This window comes from Anabrus simplex, chromosome X (assembly GCF_040414725.1).
Source record: "Anabrus simplex isolate iqAnaSimp1 chromosome X, ASM4041472v1, whole genome shotgun sequence".
In the NCBI taxonomy this organism is placed as follows: domain Eukaryota; kingdom Metazoa; phylum Arthropoda; class Insecta; order Orthoptera; family Tettigoniidae; genus Anabrus; species Anabrus simplex.
The window spans coordinates 95,679,377-95,699,171 of NC_090279.1; positions in this window are offsets into that span (position 1 = coordinate 95,679,377).

Here is a 19,795-nt window from a genome sequence, read left to right on the forward strand (position 1 = left end):
TTTTCATTATACTGATGTGTGTATGGTATTAGATATGTTTTTAATTTTCCAGGCATGTTTTTCCGACGAACCAGTGTTTGCAATAACAGGCGAAAGTAGTGAGTACGTGAGGAGAAGCACTGATGAAGAGTTCTTGCCCCAATTAATTGCACAAACTGTCAAGCATCCCATCCAGGTTATGGTCTGGAGTGTTACGTCAGATCATGGTATAGGACGTCTGTATATTGTAGAGGGTACGATGAACCAGCCGCAATACAAAACAGTACTTGAAAGAAGATTATTGACGCAAATGAGATAGTGGATTCCCAATGGTAACTTTTTATTCATACACGTTGTTGCTCCTTGCCATAAAGCGAAGTCTGTGACGAAGCTTTTAAGTGGAAACAAAGTAAAAGCACTTTCTTGGCCTGCAGTAGTCCAGATGTAAACCCCATTGAGAATCTCTGGGCCATTGTGAAATGAAAACTGAAGAAAAACAGCATTACAACAAAGATAAATATCATAGAGACACTTATTAATAAATGGCACTATGATAAGCAAATCAAAGATTCCTGCAAAAAAAGTGTAGAAAGCATGCCATATCGCACTGAATCTGCCATATAATCAAAGCGAATTCATACCAAATACTAAATATGTGATTAATTTCAATTGGAAAAAGATATCAATGAATAAAAGTGATTTTATACAAAATTTTCAAATGTTTCTAATAATTTTCACACCGCTGTAAAATCAACAATGCTAAGGTATTTCCTATAATCGATATCTCGATACAAAGAGCAATGCACAGATATTATAAATACGACGAGACTGCAAGTGAACCCTTTAACAAACAACGAATTAGGATCGGCATATAATCGTAGAATGAACAAAAACTGAAAACAGAATTGCAAGTTCTATATTCAAGACCAGGTCTGCGAGTGGCTGCCGGTGCTAAAACGTTGTTAAGGCTTCTTCATTCGGAATAACTTTCTGGTAATGCGTCAATGCTGTGAACAAAACCGTCACCATACACATGCCAACTGTTGAAAGTTAACGTCGTTCTTCGACTCAAAATGGGGTTGACATTTTTCTGAGAAACACTATGAGAAGATGGCTCTGTTCAGCCTTGGGAAACATCCCGGAGTTTAATAAGAAAGAAACAGAGCAGTACACAAGAGCTAAAGAGAGAAGACTAGAACTTTTATACAAACAATAAATCATCAGGTGAGGTTATCATAATTATCTGCATGTTAATTACATTGTAATATTCCTTAATTAGTTAGCTTAGTTCAATTCCGCTCTTTTTGGGTAGCGTTCTATCAAATGACAACCTAGCAAAACATGAGGTGAATAATCGAATCAATAAGGCAACACAATTTTTCCTCCAGGTAAGACACATGCTGTGGGATGAGCAAATACCTATGAAAACAAAAATGACGTTGTACAAGTCCTATTATACACCAATTCTTACATGCAGTCTCGAAACCACAACACTGACCAATAGAGATAATTACAAACTCCAGGCAGCTGAAATGAAACTTCTACGCACTGTGATCCATAAAACCAGGAAAGACAAGGTTAGGAATGAGAAAATTCGAGAAGAAGTAGGAATAGATGATTTTCTACTCAATAAGATTCAGATATCAAGACTGAAGTGGTTTGGCCACATGAAGAGGATGCCAGTTAACAGAACTGCAAGGAAGGAATTTGACCGAAAAGTAAGGAAGACGACTCGTGGGAAGGCCACGAAGGAAATGGATAGATTCAGTTAAGAACGATGTATTGCTGAGAGGACATGATTGCAACAAGTTGGTGGAGGAGGAATGGTACAAGGCACATGGTACATATACCACACCCGGGAAACTGGAGATGGTTTAGGATGTTGATGATGATGATGAGTTCATATCCGCTCTCGAAAGCATTTTCTTCGTGCGGATGAAAGAATTCCGAATGATGTAGATCTCTTTTTTTCACTGCTTACGTCAGCCAGAAAGGCTAGGATATATAGATCAAGGTCAGGAACCACCCTTTGTAGTGGGATTGCTGCCTGGGAGACTGGTTACCTCGGATCGAGTAGGGGTATTTCAGTCGCCATGACAAAGAATACTGCGATGTATTCGGAACGTCAGCAAACTGTATATAATGTACAAAAAACGACAACACGGTTCAACCCGGAAAGTAAACCAGCTTAAACGTGTTCAGGCTATACTCTTTAATTTCTGTAATACTGTAGGGGATCTATTTCCTCTTAAAATCAGAGATGAGCACTAAAATATGCCAAACTCCTTGGCTCAACATATTTATGAACTGTCTAATAAAGTTAATAAATTAATGTCAGGGTCTGCGGGTAGAAATGGGGACTATGCTGTCCCATTAAAAGTCAGTACGGAAGAGGATCGTCTTCTCAAGGTTGTTCCAAATGCGGGCCATTCACACACCAGGCTAAGAACTGTAACTTGTCAAATAGTATATCTTCTTGTCCTACTTCTGGTTTTACCTTTGCTAACCACAGCAATAGAAAATAACTAGGGTGCTCGGCTGAGTCCGCGCCACTATCTGCACCTCAAGGCCCAGCCCAGTTTAAATCGGAAATCATATCTGCTAAAGAGGGAAGAACGCCTAAGACCATCTTTGAAGGTCCAAAAGAGTGCCTCAAGATTGCCTCCGATACTTCAGATTTTGTTCCATTCCTTAAAATTGAAATAAGCAATGAACATGTTACTGCCCTCTTAGATTCCGGAAGTGTTCACTCTATTGTTTCGGAAGAATGGTATTCAAAATTAAAGCTTAGTTGTAAATTTCCTGAATAAGTTTCTCCTTCTGTAGGATGTGTTTTCGCTAACTCTTGCCCACTAGAAATTTTAAGATTTACTCAGGTGAAACTTCGTATTTCTAAATTTACATCTAATTTTATGTTATTTGTTGGTAAAAATTTGTCATGGCCTGTGATATTAGGTGTAGATTTCATGTCATATTCCGGTATCGTGCTCGATTTTAAAAGTAACTCCTGAACATTCAAATTTAGGATTAAATTCCATATACCTCATTTAAAATGTAATTCTGTATCATCATCTGTTATTTCGTCTACCGGGAGTGAGATGTCGTTAGACGTTAGCCATCTACCTGAGGAACAGGCTAATTGCATTCGTAAATTATGTCAGTCATTTTCCGACGTCTTTCGGAAAATCTTAGTGTGACTGACTTACTTGAATACAAAATCGAGTTTCCGGATTCGGTCCGTCTAAGATTTCCTCTGTACAGGCTATCTCCACCTGAAACAAAGTCCCTCAAGGAAATCATTGACCAAATGCTGAGGTATGGTATCATTCGACCCTCCAAGTAGGCGTATTATTCACCCATTTTTCTGGTTCAGAAACCTCAAGGCGGCTTGATTAGAAGGCATTAAATCGTAAGATAATTCTATAATCAGCACCCCTTCCCGACTTGCATTCGTGTCTTTCTTGGTTTCGTAAGGCTATGTTCTTCACCATCTTAGATCTTAACCAAGCCTAAAACCAGATACCTCTGGTGGAAGAATCGAAATATTTGACTGCTATCGCTAGTGAATTGAACCTGCATGAATACAACCGGGTGCCTTTCTGGCTCCCTACGGACGTGACTGTTCTTATATTTTCAAACGTAAGGCCATGTTCTTCACCATATTAGATTTTAACCAAACCTATAACCAGATACCTCTGGTGGAAGAATCGAAATATCTGACTGGTTTCGCTAGTGAATGGAACTTGTATGAATACAACGGGATGCCTTTCAGGCTCCCTGGGGACGTGGAGGTTTTTAATAGGCTGCTAGTTAGCATCTTCTCCAATATTAAATTTAATTTTCTGTACCATTATCTGGATAATGTTGTTTTCTCCGAGACCTTTGAAGAACACTTCGCTCGTCTAGAGAAAGCTCTAAACACTTGTGTAAAGCTGGATTGACGATCAAGTTGTCAAAGGTACCTTTTGCTAAACCATCCATGTCCTTCTTGGGCCATACTGTGTCACCTTCTGGAGTTTCGGTCGATCATGTCAGAACTCACGCAATCCGTAGATTCGAGCCTCCTAAAAATGCTAAAGGTGTTGCCAGATTCATCAGCATGGTGAATTCCTAATCGTTGCAAGTAGGAAGGCACCCCTAAACTTTCTCCGCAGGAAAGGTGCCCAGTTTGAATTGGGGACATCACAGCAAGCTGCGTTTGAGGATCTGAAATCAGCTCTGTGTAACGCCCCGGTCTCGGCAATGCCAGATTTCTCCAAGAAGTTAACTTTACAGACAGACACCGCTTTATCTGCGGTGCGGCGGTTCTTCTTCAGGAATATGAAATCGGAAAGCGCCCAACTAACAATGCGCCTGGAACATTGTCGCCTCAAGAGACCAAGTACTCTATATATGAGTTGAAAAGACTGGCCGTCTGATTTGCCTTCGAAAAATTCCGCCTCTACCTTGAGGACGTTAAATTTTAATTGGAGACCGACGATCAGGCTCTGAGCTGGATTTTTCCTAAGCCCCGTTGTATCGGACGCATCACCCGTTGGGCGACTTGGGTTTCAGCTTTTCAGTTTGACGTGCGACACATTCGAGTGTCGGAGAACGAAGTCGCAGTGGCTTAAGCCGAATGTTTTCCGGCGATTCTAATTCTGTTGATCCGTAGGAAAGACGTTCCCCTTCTATTTTCAAACCAATTGCATAAGTGCACTTTTGACTAATGCCTCTTTGTTATTTGACGATATAGCCAAATGCCAGCGTGGAGACACGGTGCATGCTCCTATTATGGAAACCCTTTCTTCTGGAGAACATGTCGTCTCTTATGTTTTGAGGAATGGAGATCTGTGTGGCCCTTCGAGGCACGATCAGAAGACAAAATTTGTCGTTCCAGCAGTGCTAGTACCTATGATTTTGAAGTATTACCATGAGATCGCATTAGGGGAAATCTATTCATCTATAAAACCAGAGAGAAGATAAGAGGGACGTTTATCTGGAAGAGCATGGATGGCGAGATTAGGGAACTGGTTAAGGCATGTAAGTCTTGTTTGATTAGCAAGCCCACGTTGTCAGCTAATTAAAGACTATTATCCTCACGCCAAGTATCTCGCCCTATGGAGCGATTGTACATGGATTACGTCACACCCTTCCCCAATTTAAAGGGAATGGGATTAAATTCATTCTTGTGAGTTGTGAGTGGTTTTACTCGGTTTTTATGGCTGTTTCCAACTAGGCTTGCCACTACTCAGTTTACTATTTCTTGTCTCAGTTCTGTTTTGTCGTCTTTTGGACCCTGTCAATATGTTGTTCCTGATAACGCTAAGCCGTTCCCCTGTAATTGATTTCGTATGTTCTGTTTCGATCTCTCTATCTCGCATGTCACGACATCTGCGCACCACCCACAACCATCCCTAGCTGAGCGGGTTAATCATAATCCTCGACCTGCCCTTATTGCTTTTCACCACGAAGATCATTCCCAAAGGGACATTTCCTTACACTGGTTATCATTAGCATTTAACTCAGCCATTCATAAGTAGCACAAGTTTCTCCAATTCCTCTTATGTTTAAGTTTGTCCCAAATACTCATTTGTCAAATTCGTAGTCGACCAATGAGATTTTGCCACAGACAATAGATCCAGAGAATATCCGAGATTTATGGGGAAAAGCCAGAAATAATCTTAAGGCCTCTCACCGGAGAGTAAAAATGAGGTATGACTGTGGACAAAGATCCACCAAGTAAAAAATTGGAGATCAGGTAATGGTTAAAAACTTTGTTTCCGCGGGCAAGCTTGCCCTCAGATTTCATTAACCCTGCATTAGGCTTGATTTCCTTACTCCTGTCAATGAAATGAAAAGATTTTTGAGCTACACCTGTGTCAAGTAAAACCTGTGTAAAGGCATTTGCTTCTTAAGTATATGCCACCAAGGGATGATGTTGTTGATTTAATTATATTTCCTTCCTTAGTATCTTATTAGTTTAAGTTTTATATAATCAAGTTAGAATAAGGAGTCTTGCTGCCTCTGTTGGCTGTGAAATATTGTATGTATATAAGTAACATCATAACTTAAATTTCATTTTTTGTTTAAATCCTTTTTTTTAACCTTCCCTTCAATGATCTCATTATTATTCTGCCATTAAGGACCCTGCCTCCTAACCTGTGTCGAAACTCCGTACACTATTCCTCCAAAGTCGCCAACCGTACCTGCACCACATGTAACACTCTCTGTGAGTCAGTTACAGTTGCCCCAAAAATCAAAACTACAGTGCCATATTTTCACCTGAGGCCACGTCGTGTCAATGAGCGAGAGATGCCGGCGCGGAGTATGGACCCGCCTCGTTCCGGCCGAGACTCCGTCCAAACTGACTCCTTTGGGAATATCATCCTCTGGAGTGGCTTTGATGCTGAACTCCAACCGCCCACTCTATATTTGGCCCGAACAATGCTACTTGGTACTTTGTGACCATCGCCTTGGTTGCTCCTCAAAATGTACGGGAGGATGATATCTGAGGGTACCTTGGGGGCCCGGGCGACCCCATCCTGACATCGTCATCGGCGGCCGCTCTTGCTGTCGACTCTGGGCGCAACACCCCGAACTTCTAGTACTTCGCAAACACTATCTAAACTACTTTACTTCAACAACTAAACATGAAAGGCCTCTCTATCAAGTGATACTCCAACTTATATATGTTTTATCAAAAATTATGTACGGCAAGATTCAATATTTCAAAGCTGTTCATACCGTGGCAAAACCTTAGGGTACCGGGGGTGCACCTTCACCGTCCAGTCAGACTGCTTGCCTTCTATAAGGATATCTATGTAATTGAACTTGAATTAATGTTATGCAATACACTTGGATTTTCATCTATTAGATGTCCCTACCATCGGCCTAATTGTCCTCTCCGCCGGGATTAAAGATAATTTGTGTATACTTTCTCTAGCCAAATAAATTTTGTTTTGGGGTGTGTACAAGCATCCAGCCTATCTGTAAAGAGTTCTGGAACTTCCCCTCCAGATACTATAAAAGCTGAGCGCTTTAAGGCCGTATTGTCATGATCATGGCTCCAGTTTATTGTGTGCGGCGTATACTAAAGTGGCAGAGGACGCAGTCGGCGTTCAAAGGCCCAGCAACTCAAGGTAATGGCAGAATTTTCTTAACATATGAAATGATTCAAAACTCTTTTATTTCATGTACATTACTAAACTCTGCTGTTTAAATGTAAAAAATTTCGCCAGTCTAAGTAATCTGTTTTATTCCCTACATGGAAATACATAATGTAAGGGGACAAGAGTGATTATCCTCTGTTGACTACCGTTCATCTCGGTATGGGGTGACTAAAGTTTCTTATCCTCTAAAATTATGAACAGATTTTGGTATTTAATGTTTATCATTTAGTCTCCCCGGCGCACAATACGCTTAGCCTCTGTATGTTGGGGCCATAAGCCCACTTAAAGTTTTAAGAGTTTTCTACAGGGAGCGCAGGTTTTTCACCCTCATGGATTTTGTTTTCCCCCGATCTTTATCAACCTTTACCTTTTTACATCATAGCCATTTATTATGGGCACTCATCGTCCCTGTTTACGTTTCCGAAAAAAAAAAAAAAAAACAATTGAGCAGAAGTGACTGTAAATACCTGATTTGAAGATTGCCATTGTATAACCTTGTGCACTCCAAGAAAGTTATGCCTCTGAGTTTGGAGCTCAGACTCTTAGGCTATGGAAGTTAATGGAGCAAACCTTCTCTTATAAAATAGTATAACTGTTTCAGAGCTAATAATACTCATCCATCGTATATTATCATCCTGATAATTCTCTCTACTTTTGTACCTGATTTTGGACTTTATATCGTTGTTGTTGGAACTAACGAGTTCATTTTTATATTGTTATTGCTTTTTTTTTAGATCTTCTATTTACCAAATTTTAAATAAGAGAACAAGACGGAAGGAATACAATTTCAAAATTTTGGGCATTAAATTATGCTCTTGTCAATTCCTTGTCCATCCATTCAGCACAACACCTTCTTACACCTCTGTGATGCACGGTATTTCCGGAATAATAATATTAGATGGTTCATGGTGTACGTTACTGTAGTCACGTTCTAGTTCGTGAACCAAGGGCAACAGCTGAGTGGCCTAGTAAGTGGTCCTGAGTGTCGGGATACCAGTTGCTACGGAACAGGAGTGGGTCCTCAGAGATATTCTGTATAATGGCCCTTCATTCGCTCATGCGGCTAGGACTACACAATCCACCGGTGGTCCCTAACCCGTTAGAGGAAAAATGCTCACCAGGACTATGTGTAAGTAGGGTGACATCCTGCTTCATGGATTTACCAAGTTCAGTACGTTTTAAGAAAGCCTCGGACCTATGGGAGTAATGGTGACCCACTCTCACTTGACAGGCGAGGTTCTCCTTGGAAACAACTTTGTAAAGAAATGGAATTCGATGGGGAGCTACGGAAAAAAGAAAGCAGAACAGGCTGAGTCAGAAAAGAGGATGCATCTGGATGTACTAGGTGTAAGTGAAATTAAGGGTAAGAAGAAATAACGAGGAAGAGACAGGAGCTTATAAAGTATACTTGATTTGTGTTAAAAAGGTGAAAGTCAGAGTATGGGGTAGGACAGTTTATCAGGAATACTATTGTACGCAGCGTAGTTTCTGTTAGGCACGTAAATAAGCGAACGTTGTGGGTAGATTAGGCAGTTGGAGGAATTAGGACGAGAATTGTCTCAATTTATTCACCATGTGAGGGTGGAGATGAGGATGAAGTTGACAAGTTTTATGAAACATTGAGTGACATCGCAGTCAGGGTTAACAGCAAAGATAGGATAGTGCTAATGGGCGATACCAATGCGAGAGTTGGAAAGAGAACTGAAGTATTCGAAGGGGTGATTGGTAAATATGGGGAAGACATGGAAGCTAATGAGAAAGGGAAGCGTTTGCTGGACTTCTGTGCTGGTATGTGTTTAGCAGTTACGACTACATTCTTCAAGCATAAGGCTACTCACTGCTACACGTGGAAGGCTAGGGTGTACCAGTTCCATAGAGTAGACTATATATTAACCGACTTCAAATTCAGGAAGTCTGTTAGGAATGTACGAGTTTTTCGGTGACTTTTCTGTTATACAGAGCACGGTCTGATCTGTAGTGAACTAAGTACGAGTATCTCAACGGCCTAGGACAGAGAAAGTGAAATCTGTCTGCAAAGGGATAAGTGTAGAAAATCTCCAGGACGAGGAATTTAGACAGAAGTAGGCCTACATGGATATTATTAGTGACAAGTTTCGAACAGTGGACAGTAGAGATGGGGAGATTCTGAACGAGTGATTCAAAATGAACGAATCATTGCACTGAACGATTGAATCATGATTCAGTGAACGAAATGAATCGACTCGTTTGTGAATCGAGAGATGGCAGCCGCAACTCGTTCCTTGGTTCCTCGTTCGTTCTGATTCATATCGCCAAATCGGGTATCCACCATTTTTGAATCAATGACTACTTGTGAAGAACGACTCTGTAATTTTTTATTTCACCTGAACTAAAAGTCCGGTCCACAAGTCAAATACTCCTAACCTAACCTTACAGGAAAAAATATATTTTTTTAATAAGAAATTATCACGTAGTATCAAGTCACACACTTCTCGGAACTTTAATATACACTCAACTTCCAGCTCGTTGCGAAATGTTAGGTTAAGTTTATCTCAAGGTTCCCGTTCACGTTCTTGTTCTCTGAAGTAACGTGTGAAACAAGGCGACAAAATGTTCATATCTACTATAAATTTCAAATTCGATTCTTCTATAGTTTCGAATGGTAGCTACTTAAGTTTGGAAAGGATTAGTCAGAGAGTTGTGTAGCATTTTTCGACTGTAACCTCTAAAAAAAGGATAGTACTCTTGTTAATATGCTATCAATTATTATTATTATTATAACTTGAACATTTCACTTCTTGTAACCTGCAAACATGTAAAGCAGTAGCAGTAATAAAGAACATAACGGAATGGTTCATCTGAGTCCATGGTTTCGCTTTCGGCTCTCCGTCACGTGGTATTGGAATGAACGAATTAAATGAACGAATCAAATGAACGAATCATTTTAGTGAATCGGTTCAAATGAATCGGTTCTTCTAAAAGAATCAGATTCCCCATCTCTAGTGGACAGTAAGCAGGTTACTGATATAGAAAGAGAATGTGTGGTATACAGGGATGCTGTAGTAGAAACAACAAGGGAATGACTAGGAACGACTGTGTGTAAAGATGGGCAAAGGCGAACATCTTGGTGGAATGATGAGGTGACAGCAGCTTCTAAACGTAAAAAGAAGGCTTATCAGAAATCGCTCCAAGCAAGGGCCAATGCAGACATTGAATTGTACGCAGAAGAATGAAACAGAGCGAAATAAATAGTCGTTGAATCCAAAATAAAGTCGTGGGAAGATTTTGGTAATCACCTAGAAAGGCTATTTAAAGCATCAGAGAAACCTTTCTGGGCAGAAATACATAATCTTGGGAAATGAAGGAAAAAGGAAATGAGCAGTGTTGTGGTTAATTCAGGTGAACTCATAATAGATCCCAGGGAACCACAGGACAGGTGAAGGGAATATTTTGAAAATCGTCTCAACGTAAAAGGAAATCTTCCTGGTGGTGTCGCGAACAACCAAGCTCATGGGGAGGAAGAAAATGATGTGGTGAAATTACGCTTGAGGAAGTGGAAAGGATGGTAAATAAACTCCATTGTCATAAAGCAGCATGGATAGGTGAAATTAGACCTGATGTAGTGAAGTATAGCGGCAAGGCAGGGATGAAATTGCTTCATAGAATGCCGGTAGTACCTAAGATTAGAACCGAGTGTTGTTGAGGTACCTTCAGTTTTGACACATGCATTAATTGCACCTATCTATAAACAAGGGAACAGGAAGAATTGCAACAACTATCGAGGTATCTCATTGATTACTATACCAGGCAAAGTATTCACTGGCATCTTGGAAGGGAGGGTGTGATCAATTGTTGAGAGGAAGTTGGATGAAAACCAGTGTGGCTACAGACCACAGTGGAGCTGTCAGGATCCGACTTTCAGTACGGTGTGCGCCTGGTAATTGAAAAATGTTACGAGATGAATAGACAGTTGTGCTTATGTTTCGTAGATCTAGCGAAAGTATATGAGAGGGTAACGTGGGAAAAGATGTTCACCATACTGAGGGGCTATGGAATTAAGGGTAGATTATTAGAATCAATCAAAGGCATTTATGATAACAATTGGGCTGCAGTGAGAATTGGTGGTAGAATGAGTTCTTGGTTCTGGATGCTTACAGGGGTTAGACAAGGCTGTAATCTTTCTCATTAGCTCTTCGTAATTTACGTGTATCATCTGCTGAAAGGTATAAATTGGCAGGGAGAGATTCAGGCAGGTGGAAATGTAGTAAGCAGCCTGGCCTCTACTGACGTCTTCGTCTTAATGGCAGATTGTGATTGTGCCGAAAGCCTGCAGTCTAAAGTGTTGGAACTTGAAAATATGTGCAATGAGTATGGTATGACAATTAGCCTCTCCACGTCTAAATTGATGTCAGTAGGTAAGAATGTCAGATTGGTGATACAAAGCTGGAAGAAGTAGATAATTTTAAGTTTTTTTTTTTGTGTGTTCCCCCAGGATGGTAATATAGTAAGTGAGATTGAATCAAGGTGTAGTAAAGCTAATGCAGTGAGCTGGCTGTTGCGATCAACAGTGTTCTGTAAAAATGAAGTTAGCTCCTGGACGAATCTGTCTTTACATCGGTGTGTTTCCAGACCATCTTTGCTTTACGAGAGCGAAAGTTGGGTGGACTCAGGATATCTTATTTATAAGTTAGAAGTACAAGACATGGAAGTAGCGAGAATTATTGATTTTACAAGCAGGTGGGAACAATGGCAGAAGAGTACACGGAACAAGCAATAACGGCTAATTTAGGAATGAACTCGATGGATGAAACTGTACGCGTAAATCGTCTTTGGTGGATGGGACATGTGCGACGAATGGAGCAGGATAGGTTACCGGTACCTAGGAGAATAATAGTCACTATTATGGAGGGTAAGAGGAGTAGAGGGAGACCAAGATGATAGTGGTTTTACTCAGTTTCTAACGATTTAAAGATAAGAGGTATAGAATTAAATGAGGCCACGGCACTAGTTGCAAATAGAGGATTGTCGCGACGTATATTAAATTCACAGAGGCTTGCAGACTGAACGCTGGAAGGCATAATGGACTATAATGAAAATGCATGTATATATGTATAAAAGCCGGACGATTTTATTTCCCCTAGTGTACGAAGAATTGGATCGTAAAATTCAGTCAGTTGATCCCTCCTTCCATGGCATAAAACTCGTTAAGACTTATTGACCTGCTTTGGTATTCCCTTTTTCACCCGGAGAGGTTCCTTCTCTCTTACATATCCTCCTTGAGCCAGACTTAGCGGGACATTGCACCCAGTGTCGCATACTGCAATTGTAGACATTACGAATATGTTAAACTACAACTCTCCCCACAGTTGTGTATTTTGGTATACTGTATATGAGTGTTACAGTGTGATTTATTACAAGTATTGGAACTGGGTGATATAACAAGCCCATTCACATTTCAAGCAGAAGCAGAAGCAGTAGAAGTGTCGCATACTGTGCAGTGGTCATTAGTAATACATCCCTTCCTAAATTCAGCCTGATCTACTGACTGTTGCAAATCAAATTTGTTCTTCAAGAGTTTGTTGTAGGTGATTTATCAACATTCAAATATCCGGTTCTGTTTCGAAGTGGCTGATATGTTGTTATATAAGGCGCGTAATAGCCAATTCTACAGCTTACTCCGTTAAGTGATTTACGGATTTTCTTCTTCGAGGAATTGTGATTTGTATTATTCTACACTGTGTTCATAACCAGTAACATATTGTCGGTAAGTTCAGACATATACTTTTGCTAAATATATAGATCTCAATTAAGAATATTAGAAGTTAATATTAATCTTTCTCAGTTTCAGCATTCTCCTAATTTTTACTATTTAATTTTATTAATTTTATTAAATTTTATTTTTAATTAAGCATTCAAAATGAATACGCATATATCTAGCTTGCTTTTTAAAAAACTCCCAGCCTGTGCGTTGCAAGTACCTGCAAGATGTGTGTAGCAGCAATATATCTCAATTTAGTGAAATGACGATCTTTTTCTGAAGAGCTACGCAGATGAGGATTGCGGATGGTAGTTTCAGAAAGAAATTCAGTATATAGTGTGTAATTTTAATTATTGTTTTGCTGTGTTATTTAGCTCTGTGTGCAGTTTTATAGTGACGCTGTGAATGTTGGGTTGTTCTTTACACTACAGGTTGCGACATATGGCAGTAGGGTTCCAAATCTTGAAATGTTTCCATTTAGGATATCTGTATCTTGTTATATCAGTGTTGTTATGGAGATTCTTCAGTATGACATCATTATCCCACAGCAGCTACATCCGGTTTTTATTCGTGATGATGTAGGTATCAGTTGGCTGCCTCTCTGATTTATTGGTGTGTAGAAGATTATCAGGGGCGAGTGGCAGTGAGTTTGCATGGTGTCGAATCCTAGGATCTGCAGCCCTGGAAAACATTTCCGTGTTTTCCCCATTTTATCATTAATTAACCTTAATTAAAGCTGCTGCGTACCTAATCAAATCCCTTTCCCTTGGAGTTGTTAGTGCAACATTAAACTGCTAGCAGGAATGGAAGAACAATCCTCAGGAATACATTCTAGCTGTGGAAGCTGTAAAAGCAGTTGCTTGAAAGTAAAGCTAATAACATATTAATAGAATAACCTGTGAAGGCCAGAACAAGTAAACACAGCACATTTCAGTAGTGTCCCCTACATTGAAATATACAAAATACTATTGAGCATAGTTTCCTGAATAGATATGTGTTTAGATAGAAATCTGTTCCCCGGCAATGTGTAAGAATCGACTCAATTAGCCACAGTAACAAAGTTTATATATTACCTGTGGGAGAAATTGTAGTATTCATTGTTAGTGCAGTAAGTTTACATTTACAGTGAAGTATCACAAACTGACTAAAAAACACTGCTATTGGGTGAAATGAATTCCCTGAGGCACTACTCGAGGTATTCAACATAGACAATTTTTGTACCACCTGGGGAACAATAAACAGTTGTTGGATACAAGGATAATGTCCAGATAGAGGAGGAGACTAATGCTAAAGAGTATTCAAATTTACATATGATAACAATGACATTTACAATAAGATACAAAAGTTGAAAATTAGAAAAGCAGCTAGGATTGATAAGATTTCTGGGGATATACTAAAGACAATGGGATGGGATAGAGTACCATATCTGAAGTACTTATTTGATTATTGTTTGCTTGAAGGAGCTATACCAAATGAATGGACAGTTGCTATAGTAGCCCCTGTGTATAAAGGAAAGGGTGATAGACATAAAGCTGAAAATTACAGGCCAGTAAGTTTGACATGCGTTGTATGTATGCTATGGGAAGACATTCTTTCTGATTATATTAGACATGTTTGTGAAATTAATAACTGGTTCGATAGAAGGCAGTTCGGTTTTAGGAAAGATTATTCTACTGAAGCTCAACTTGTAGGGTTCCAGCAAGATATAGCAGATATCTTGGATTCAGAAGGTCATATGGACTGTATTGTGATTAGATAGATGGATAGATAGACATGATTAATTTTAACTGGCAAAGTTAGGGACACGTGTCCCTGTCTTACACTTAACCAGTGAAATACATAATTAACATAAAAATATATAACATACTGAATAAATGAAAAAAGAGACTGAAACAAATTACTTTGGTACTATGCTTTCCTGCTGTACATAAAAATAACTATTATAATACACAAATATAAATTAACATTTTGCTTCCTGCGAAGAAATTAACATACAACAAAGAACGAATTACAATTTCAATACTAATATTAATACTAATAATAATACTAATAATAATAATAATAATAATAATATAGATAAACCTACTAATATTTACAATTAATTTGTCCAATTCCAGAAGTATATCACATTGACGAATGCTCAGTTTTCATGTGTTTACTGTGGGTGAAAAACATTGCAAAATGGGGATAGGGATGAGGATAACCTGATTGACCTGTCTAAAGCATTTGATAGGGTGGATCATGGGAGACTACTGGCAAAAATGAGTGCAATTGGACTAGACAACAGAATGGCTGAATTGGTTGCTATATTTCTAGAAAATAGATCTCAGAGAAGCTTTACCTGACCCTGTAATAATTAAGAGGAGAATTCCTCAATTCGGTGTTATTGGACCTTAATGTTTTCTTGTATATAAATGATATGAGTAAACAAGTGGAATCAGAGGTAAGGCTTTTTGTGGATGATGTTATTCTGTATAGAGTAATAAATAAGTTACAAGATTGTGAGCAACTGCAACATGACCTCGAAAATGTTGTGAGATGGACAGCAGGCAATGGTATGTTGATAAACAGGGTTACAAGCCAGGTTGTAAGTTTCACAAATAGGAAAAGTCCTCTCAGTTTTAATTACTGCATTGATGGGGTGAAAGTTCCTTTTAGGGATCATTGTAAGTATCTAGGTGTTAATGTAGGGAGTGAGAAGGGCTGGCCCAGCGCTTGAGTGTTGCTCGCGGATTGGCGCGCTCGATCGTAAAGGGGGTGGGGCGATGGGTGACGCCCCGGCCGTAGCGAGTTAGCATGGCGGACTCTACAACCATTACACTATGTTATGTGGTTAAATAAACATAGAAATTCATAATTTTAAGGTGACATGTTTCGCCTACTTTTATTGGGCATCTCCAGCCTTATTTAATCTTAAAACAAACATTATTTAGAGGACATTGACATTTATGATTTATAAAAATTGAACTGTGTTTTCTTAAGGTTAAACAAACTAGGGAATAGTAGTTATAAAATCTGATGTTGAGACATGGCATATACAACACTTGTTAAAATGATCGTAAACAATTTTAAAATCTTTGCCCAAAAGAAAATCTGTTTCATATCATATTCTAAAAACAACTCTAGTCTGGCACTGAAGTGGATCTTCTTCGTAAGAAAATTCGAGCATATGTTAGCTTGAGGCAATTGTCAATACAAGTCTTCAATAGACTAGATTGGTTGAAACGTTGAGGTTGGATTTTGTATCCTTTTGTGAACAGTAGCCTAAGAATATTGGCCAGGAGGAAAGGCGAATGTTTTAAATTACCTTATTAAGTTCGTTGATCCATAAATTATCGTAATATAACCAATGCCAAAAATATGTTGATATGCTGGTTGATGCTGCTTTTGAGACGAGTATATCTGGTATTTGACAGGTATGTTTGAAATTCTCGTGAAAGTGTAGTCCCTCTAGAAGATGTAAAGAATCGTGGAAAAGGATGTGGTTATACTGTAATGAAACAAACAAAAAGAAAGGCGTGTATGACGGTGTGTGTTTAAATTGTATGTTAATATCCAAGAGTTATGTATTATGTAAAACGGGTACTTACTCATTCGCCGTAACTATGTATATCTTTGTGTATTAGCAGCGTTGTTCTGTCTGGAGTTCCTACTCCTCGTGTTGTATCGATGTGGTAGAGGAGGATCGGAATGTTGAGGGGAAGGTAAAACACACACCGTGTTTCACGAGAAATTCAAACATACCTGTCAAATACCAGATATACTTGTTTCAAAAGCAGCTTCAACCAGCACAACAACATCTTTCCTTGCATTGGTTATATTACTATATATTACGGTAATTTATGGATCAATCAACTTAATAAGATAATTTGAAACATTCGCCTCTTCCCCTGGTCAATATTCTTTAGCTCCTCTTCGCAAAAATAAACAAAATCCAGCCTCAACGTTTCAACCAGCTACTCAATTGAAGACTTGTATTGACAAATGCCTCAAGCTAACATATGCTCGAATTTTCTTACGAAGAGGATCCACTTCAGTTCCAGACAAGAGTTGTTTTTAGATTTTTATATGACACAAAATTTGCTTTTGGACAAAGATTTTTAAATTGTTTACAATGATTTTAACATGTACTGTATATGTCATCTCAATGTCATACATTGTACCTACTATTCCTTAGTGTTTTTAACCTTAAGACATCACAGTTCAAATTTTGGAAAACATAAATATTATTGTCCTCTAAATAATGTTTGTTTTAAGATTAAATAAGGCTGATGATGCCAAATAAGGGATGGGCGGAACTTGTGCCCTTAAAATTTTGAACATCTATGTTTATTTAACCACATAACGTGGTTTTAATTGTATTGAATAGACGGGTTAATAAATATACTCCTTTTGTAAACTAAGTGTGCTTGCTGTTTTCAATATAGAACCAAAATGAGAGTGATGGTTTGTAACAAGTGGTATGTTCGGAGCTGCTAACGGGGAGATGGTGTGGAATGACATTAGTAGACGAATAAGTTTGAGTGGCATCTTTAAAAGTAGGAAAGATCACAATATGAAGATAAAGTTGGAATTCAAGAGTACAGACTGGGGGAAATATTCATTTATAGGAAGGGGAGTTTTGGATTGGAATAACTTACCAAGGGAGATGTTCAATAAATTTCCAGTTTCTTTGAAATCATTTAAGAAAATATTAGTAAAACAACAGATAGGGAATCTGCCACCTAGGTGACTGCCCTAAATGCAGATCAGTAGTGATTTTTTGAAACTGCTAAACATTTAAACCAATTGTTTGACATGGAACTCCCTACAAGGGGCGCTCTGGTAAACACCACTCGATTGTGTCATTAGACGTGACATGCACAGAAAAATAAAGAAAGGACACTTAAGTAATTGTTGATGGCATTGCTCAATGCAATGAGCTGATAGGACAATTGTATAAATTTTTGTCTTCATATCAGTAGAATTTTCTTCATTTTCCATTTCCAGTCTTTTGCATTGAAATGTGAATCAAGTACCTCCTAAGTTTTTCTGCATCACTCCCTTCCTTCCTCGAATATTTTTTCTACATTTACTCCATTCTTCTCTGTACTCTCCTTTCCATATCCATTCACCCTTTTCTGGGCATTCCCCGATGTCTTTCTCTTATGACTTTCTCTGTAAATACTTACTTTGGTACTCTATCCTCTTCCATTCTCTTCATGTGTCCATACCATTTTAGCTTACGGGACTCTATCTTGCCTTTCAGTTCAGGGAATCCAATCCTCTCCCTGATGTCTATGTTTCTGACTTTATCCCTTCTTGCCCTCCCTATTATTTCTCTTAAGGAATTTCATCTTGGCCTCTTGCATTCTGCTTTCATCATGTTTTATTGTTGTCCATGTGCCTGATGCATATGTCAAAATTGTTTTTAATACATTGGGTGTAGAATTTTCTCATATATCTTTCGGACGTCCCAGTTACAGACTATACATCTCACACATTAGTAAAACTCATTGGCTTGTTCAATTCTCTTTCCAATTTCTTAATTTATTTTCCCATCTTCTGCAATTATTCACCCCAAATACTTGAAGATTTTTCCACAACTTCTAATGGTCTTCCATTTACTTCAATATTCCCACTTCCTTCTCTATTACCTCTCGACACCACTACTATCATACACTTTTCCATACTTATTTTCTTTCCATATTCCTCTATCTCCTTATTCCATACAGCGTCTTGTTCTTGTGCTTCCATTTCATCTTCTCCGCATATTACTGTGTCATCTGCAGAGATGCCTTCTTGGTTCCCACATCCTTTTTGAAGTCCTGTTTCTACTTTGAACCAGATAGTTTGTCCCATCGTAGTATTCATACTACTTACTCACTTGTCTTTCATGGCTTTTATAATTGTTTCTCCTATCCCTGCCCTGTTTTTATCAATGCATCCGAGATCACGTGCCATGGTACACTAACACATGCGTTGTAAATATTGATAAATATCATCACTGAATCCAGCCTAAATTCCCATCTGTTCTCTATCACGTTCGTTAGGTTCACAGATTGAAAAATTTTAAAATTATGTTTACACTGAATATGTAGTACGACACCACATGGAATTGAAACACGGATAATAACTGGTGCCAAAAAAACAGAGTTGAATCCTTTGAATGGCCATGATATCAGAAGTTCTTGATTATCAGATTGATAGAAAATGTCTCAAATAAAGAAATAGTGAATCAGCTGGATGAGGGGAGAATGTTTTGAGAGAATTTGATCCTGAGAAGGAAAATTTTGATAGAACAAATCTCAAAGAGTTGTCATCTTGTTCAGTTAGTTTTGAAGCTATTTGCAAAGGATATAAATTGTAGGAAGGGAGTCTCCGTGGCTCAGATGGCAGCGCGTCGGTCTCTCACCGCTGGATACCGTGGTTCAAATCCCGGTCACTCCATGTGAGATTTGTGCTGACAAATGGGAGGCAGGACTGGTTTTTCTCCGGGTACTCCGGTTTTCCCTGTCATCTTTCATTCCAGCAACACTCTCCATTATCATTTCATAGCAACTATCAGTCATTAATAAATCACTTTGGGAGTGGTGACCCTATCATACTAATAGCCTATATCTTCTTCATTCATTCCATCCCTGACCTGGTCAATGACCGGAAAATAAGTTATAGATTTTCATAAATTGTAGGAAGATTTCAAGATATGGACTCAGGTGATCAGAGTGATATGCAAACGGAATAGTCACTTAATTTTCAAGAAGTTTTGTGCATTTCGATCACATTGGATTTTTAATAAGAAAGGTCATCTTGTTGCGGTTTCAGTTCCATATAAAACTGTATGTTATATAGCTATTAATATGATATATGGTGTCATATAATACTAGGGGTCCATTGACTATGATCTTGATATTGACAGATATGTTAACTTATATTTCCTATGGAAGTG